We start from the raw sequence: 7,290 nt of genomic DNA, 5'->3' as shown, positions 1-7,290 counted from the left end.
CAAGTGATTTTCTTGATTGTAAACCAATTAAAAATTAACGTTAAAACTAAAACTAATAACAAATGCTACTGAAATTTCGGTAGAACCTCCCTATAATTAAAACATTTCCCAAACCATGAAAATAACATAAACAATATATGTATTCCAACACAATGATCACAACAATTTAATAATGGGTTGGGAACAATGACAAAAATAAACAATATTATATATAATAACTTTTTAATCCTTAAATGACATAACTTAACACAATTAACCTAAAATAACAAAATTAATTTAACATGGGAATGAGGGAGTTAATTAGGATAATATACATGGTTGTGAACCCAAGGCATCGGTTGTGGATCCTGATGGCGACATCTGCTTCAGAGTGCGGGGGCGCTGGTGAGCACATCGGGCGCTAATAGGTAGCACCACCAAAGAAGTCAAAGATGCTAGCACCTGTGGGACTCGAGGACCAACTGGGTCAACCGTATTCACCAGGCTATGGTCCATCTCTACCGGAGTAGTGGCGGCAATAGTAGGAGGTGTAGTCATCGGACAAGGTGTAGTCGTCATTGCCTTCTGACTTCTAATGAGTTGTGACATCTACAAAATTGGAAATAAATTTGTTAGATTACAAAAATAAAAATTATTGTATACATGGAAAATAATTTCTACTTAAATTTAAAATGAATAAACCATTACAGCCCTAAATCTAACTCATTGCCCTAATTCTAACCCAAAAATTAAGAACCCTAATTGTAACCCCTAATTTAAAATCAACTAACCCCTAACTTAAGAACCCTAAATCTATAAATTGAGCACCCTAAATCTAACCCCATTGCCCTAATTCTAACCCTTAACTTTTAAAATTAAAAAATCCCCTAATTAAAAAAACCCTAATTGTAACCCCTAATTTAAAATCAACTAACCCCTAACTTAAAACCCTAAATCTAACCCCATAAATTAAGCACCCTAAATCAAACCCCACTGCCCTAATTCTAACCCTTAACTTAAAATTAAACCCCCCCTAATTTAAGAACCCTAATTCTAACCCTTAATTTAAAGACCTTAATTGCAATCCATTGCCCTTATTCTAACCAAGGTTCTAAAAGACACTAGGCGCTAATCGGGTGGCGGGCTGGTGCTTAGTGCCTAGGCGGCTAGACAGGGTCTAGGCAGGCGCCTAGACGGATTTAAGTAAATCCATTATATTTCGTGTAAATAAGTATATATTTATACCTAAAATATATATAATTTCATCATAAACTACAAAATAGAATAACATATATATTATGAAGTATTGGAACAAAATGAAAACATAGGGAACAAGCATATAGTGTGTGTTCATTTATGTATTCAACAAGTCTCTTACAATTTATTGAAAAAAAAAAACGTAAAATGAAAGTTATCTATTTTCTATCTAAGTGAGTTGCAACCTAGGCGAATCTGGGCGGGCGCCCCAATAGGTCTAGGCTCCCTTTCTTAATTTTCAAATGCCTAAGCATTAACCGGGCCTGTGGTCAGCCGCCTAACGCCTAGGCGGGTCTAAGCAGGGATTTTTAGGATAGTGATTCTAACCTCTAATTTAAAAACAATAACCCTAATTAAGAACCTTAATCTAACCCCCAATTTAAAATATAAAAAAACTTTGATCTATAAATCCTAATTAACATGGCAAATAAAGCAAATTGAAAAAAAAATTAAGAGGAAATTACCTCTTGGAGATGAAGATACGATGTTGGAGAGAGGGACAGATAGACAAGGTGAGCGATAGAGAAAGGAGCAGAGAGACAAGGTGAGCAACGGAGAGAGGCAGTGAGAGGGTGTCAAGGAAGAAGAACTAAGGGTGAGAGAGGGGCTGCAATGGTGTCGAGAGAGTAAGAGAAAGGAGAGAAATTGGGTATCGGGAAAAAAAAAGGAAGAAGAGAGAAGTAAGGGGATGAAGACGAGACATGGGAATAAATGAATAGAATCTTGTGTGACAGAGGCTTTGTCGCGTAAGGTTTAAAAAATTTCAGACACTTGTGCGATGAATGCCGTGATTTCGTGGCACAAATGTCCTTTACACGACGAAATCAAGGTATTCGTCGCGCAAGTGTTTGAAAATTAAAATTACCCGCGTAAAATTAAAATGCTTGCGCGACGAAAAAGGGTTGTTTGTCGAACAATTATTTTTAAAAATGGTTTTTTTTTGTAGACTTTTTATTACAATTTATTATAAAATACTAATAAAACAAATTTATTTACAAAGTAGGCTTGGGCAAAAAATACCGAAAACCGAACCGAACTTGATCGGTTTGGTTTTTTTTTTTCGGTTCATTCAGTATCGGTACAAAATTGATTCAGTTTGGTGATTAGTCGGTTCTGTTTTGGTTTTATGTTCAGTACCAAATTAGTTGGGCCAAAAACTAATTTGGGCTTTTTTTTTACAAAAACTCAAAAACAGGCCTTGTTCCTTAAAGGCCTAGAACTGAACCAAACCTATACTTGGACCGAACCGTACCAAAATTTTGCTACGGGTTCTGTTTCGGTACCACCTCTGTACCGAACCATACCAAATAGTGCCCAGGCCTATTACAAAGTAATTCACCTATAAAATGCATTAGCCATTTAATGTATATTACAAAAAAAGTTACAAATAAATTGCATTAATCTTTATTTGAACTATAATAACTTTCACTTTCGTCGCTATCATTATTTTCAGTGTCCCATTCGTCATCATTGATAGGTACATCACCATCGTCGTTTGTGCACACTGGACTATCGTATCGTGGAAGATGACCGAGGTCAATTGTGATTGATTGAATCGGTATTTCGATTGAAGATACTCATTCTATCTAAAATGGCTCTTGGATAAGATTAGTATCTTGGAGTGTCTCTGCACCAATTTCCATCGAAGATTCTAGATGTTGGTCAGCGATATTGTCGATGTCTTCGTTCTAGCATACCATACACATTCCCATGATCCATCTTCTGAACAACTTTCCAACCCCTCCCGGCTTTAGGGTCATCTAGATACAAAATTTGTTTTGCCATGTTTGCTAAGATGTAAGGATCGCCATCGTACCAAGTTTTGGTAGTGTTCACTAATAATAATCCATGATCTCTTTTAACACTTCCTTGCCGATTTGGGTTTGCATCAAACCATCCACACTTAAATAGGATCACTTGGCATCGGTATTGTAAACCAATAGCACGACATTTGTTAGTTTACCATAGAATTCAATGTTTGTACTTTTGCCTCCACTTAGGAGATGAACATCGCTATTTTGCATACACAACTTGTCATCCCATGCAGCCTCTAAGAACTTGACACCATTAACATGGCAACCCGAGAATAATTTAGCACGAATCGGTCTGAATGCCAAGTTATATAACTTTTCACTGTGCGCTGGGGAATTCGATGCTTTCAATTTATTCGTTCAAGAAAATTTGTTCATTCAAGAAAATTAATTGGTACAATATATATGTCCAATACAAAACACTTCAGACTTACATATTCGAGAAACCACTGCGGAAACAATTCATGGTGTTTCTTGGCATATAAATGTGAAGGATATGCCCGCTTTATCATATCTTCATGCTCGTCTAGGTATGACATTGTCTCGTCACAATTGTTGAGTATGAACCAATGTGCTACCTCTATATCCTTTTTGGAAAACGACTCGCCTCATATCAGATCTCTGAAAGGTCGAGTTATTTGGGCAAAAACTAAAAGTTTCTCCTTTCTCACACCCTGTCATTATTGCGAGAAGGACGATTGAAAGTTGTCTCCATACCCTTTAAATACATTCCACAAAATGTAAGTGCTTCATATGTCACCCAAGCTTGTATAATTGATCATTCGGGTTTCGCTTTGTTTCGTACACTTTTCTTCAACTCCCCGAGAAGATTGCCAAAATAAAACGATACGATTCAAAATTTACTAACCATCAGATAATGATTGATAAAAAATGACGATGATTATATACCCTTCTATTAGATACATCTATTGAAAGTTGACTGGTCCAACAAGCAATGCCTTATCTGGTAAGTGAACCATCACTTGGATCATACTTGTGAAGAAAGCTAGAGGAAATATCATCTTAAACTTGCATAGAATTTGGACAATGCCATGGTGCAATTGATTAAAATCCTTCTTTCGCAACGATCTTGACTTTAAATGTGAAAAAAAATCTAGATAACAACATGATTGGTTTCACTACATCGTCTGGCAAGAGATGTCGAATACCAACAGGAAGTAGCCGTTGCATAATCACATAGCAGTCATGACTCTATAGTCCAGTTAATTTACCCCCGTCAACGTTCATGTAATTCGCAATATTAGAAGCATACCCATCAGGAAACTTTATAGATGATAAAAACTTTAAAAACTCTTTTTTGTCATTCGATTTCATGGAAAAAAAATGCAAGATCCCTTTTGGCTTTATCATTGTCCCTATTCATCCATAAACTGCTTCGTATTCTCATTTGTTCCAAATCAAGATGAGCTTTGGTTGTGTCCTTTATCTTGCCCTCGATATCTTGAATTGTGCTGACCAATGTGTCAAATACATTTTTCTCAACATGCATAAGATCAAGGTTGTGTCTCAATTTTAGTTTCAACCAATACAGGAGCTTAAAAAATATAGACTTGTGCTTCTAATTCATATGTGTAGAAGGTCTAGTCCTACTTACAGTTTTCTTGAACGGAGTAAAATCTAAACGGTTAAGCTGTTCTAAAATTTGATCACCAGATGATTCTCTAGTTCTGAGGTGAGGTTCTATTTTCTCGTCGAACTCTTTATCCTTCTCTTGCCACTTGTGGTCCCATGGCAAGCATCTCTGATGACCAAGGTAACAAACTTTTCTTATGTGCCAACCAAATGTACGTCATCCTTGCATACAGGGCATGCCATATAACTCCTAATGCTCCACTTGGAAACCATTGCATATGTGGAGAAATCATTCATGGTCCACATCATTGCTGCTCGCAAAGTGAACATCTTGCCAGTACACTTATCGTATGTGCACACACCTTGTGTCCATAAATCATTTAGCTCATTCACCAATGGCCTTAAGTAAACATCGATTGACCTTCCAGGATCCTCAGTTATCAATAGAGTCATCATCATGTATTCTTTTTTCATGCATTTCCATGGCGGCAAATTATACAAAAATACAAAAATTGGCCAAGTCCCAATCTAACGTTCTGAGGAATAATAGCAAAATCAGGAAACGTTTGATCAAATTTTTTCCATGCCTCCCCATCTACAGGATGCCTCATCACATCGTCATCTACCCATTTTTCCTTAAGCCATCTCATGTCGGTGACAGTATGCATTGACATATACAACTGCTACAGCCTAGGCTTCAAAGGCAAATAACGCTTGACTTTTTGTGGGATCTTCTTCGATCTATTATGAGATGTCATTTTAAATCTTGACTCATTGCATATAGGGCATTTATCCAACGCTTTATTCTCCTTATAGAACAATATACAATTGTTTTTGCAAGTGTGAATTTTTTCATAACCCAATCTAAGACCATTCAACAACTTTTGGGCGTTTCTATGGTCTTTTGGAAAACAATTGTCCATTGGTAGCATTCTCTTGAAAACCCCCAAAAAGTAATCAAAACATTGGTTCAACATATGATAATTTTTTTTTCCATGCATTAGTTCCACAATAGCTGTGAGAATCGAAAAGCCTTTGTACCCCGGGTATGACTCTTACTTGGCATTTTTTAATCGTTTTTCATATTGTTCGAATTCTGCACTGTCCATTGGTGTAGGCACATCATCTTCCCCTTCCTGATTGGTATTTGTCGATGCAAATGGAAAAGCGTAATTTAAGATTTCGATGACTTGTTCATTAGGATCCATATTAGGTTCAACATTGCCCACTATTGTCACGTTTGAAGACGAATCATTGTCTAATTGTTTCTCATTATGGTTCCAAATATTATAGGTCTGTACCATTCCATTCCTTACTAAATGAAATTGAACATTTTCAATAGTGTCCCTTAATGGGTTGTTACACCTCCTACAAGAACACCAGATTCTATTTGCATTCGGGTTATGTGTACATGCAAAGTCAATAAAATCATCGATTCCATCCAAGTATTAGTCAACGCATATCTTCGGGTTTGTCCATAATTCCTACAACCACAATAACAATACAACAATCACAACAACTTCAAGATGATCTTGTCACCTTATGCCTCTAGTAAGGGCCCTGTTCCATTCGGGAATGCAAAGTTATGTCACGTAATTTACAACTACTTCATATTAGATTTCGACGTGGAGAAATTTTGGTAGCATCTCTGTACAGTTCTTCAAGTGCACGATATAGATATGAAACACCTATGTGTCACTCGAAGAACGTGTAGAGATGACACCAAAATCCCCATGATCGAAGCGTAATCCTTTAACCGTAAACTACATGCCATAACTTTGCATTCCCAAACTGTCCAAATAATGGGACAATTCAAGAATCAATTGAACCGCAGTCATTCTTTTGCAACCATGTGTCAAATCTAACTAATCCTCAAACTGGAAACTAAGTTTTATTAAAAAAAAAAAACGAAGTTAATTACAATTAACTCTGTACATCATAACCCTTATTTGTACGTACAAATTTGTACACATACAATTCAACATTATACATAATTAAAACATAAAAAATTTAACAACATAATATAAATATAACTTAACAACTTAATATAAACATAATAACATAATTTCAATATAATTTAAATAATTTATATATTTTTTTTAAAATAAAACGAAGAAAATACCTTCCAAATCATTATCCACCAAGCGCTAGTCACACACAATATCCCTATATACAATGAATTTTATGGCGTTAGTATGAATTGACATTGATACTTTTAAATGAAAAAGAAAATGCTTACCAAACACACCGAAATAGCTCAATCAACCTAGAGAAGATAAAGATTTAGATGGATAGAGTATTAGAGGAAGAAATTGAGAGAAAATGGGAACAACAGATGCTGGATTGAAGAAAACCGAAGGGGGATGAGGTGCAGAGGGGAAGTTAGGCTAAGTCACATAATGAGCAACCTAATTTGGTATCAATGCTAGGAAGACTATCTACTTTAATTATATTTTGTCCACCACATGATGTGGTGGTTGATGGTTGAATTTTTTTAAAATAATTTAAATAAAAAAATCCAACAATCAACCGCTACATACAAGGACGAAGCCACTATAGGCCTAGAGGGGGCAGATGACCCACTCAAATTTTTTATTTTTTATTTTTATTTGGGTGTAGAAAAATTGTACAATTTTGCATCTCAATGACC

The sequence above is a fragment of a genome, unplaced genomic scaffold, assembly GCF_019419815.1.
Source record: "Pyrus x bretschneideri cultivar Hongxiangsu unplaced genomic scaffold, Pyrus_bretschneideri_v1 Contig116, whole genome shotgun sequence".
Lineage (NCBI taxonomy): Eukaryota > Viridiplantae > Streptophyta > Magnoliopsida > Rosales > Rosaceae > Pyrus > Pyrus x bretschneideri.
This window is presented reverse-complemented; position numbering follows the sequence as displayed.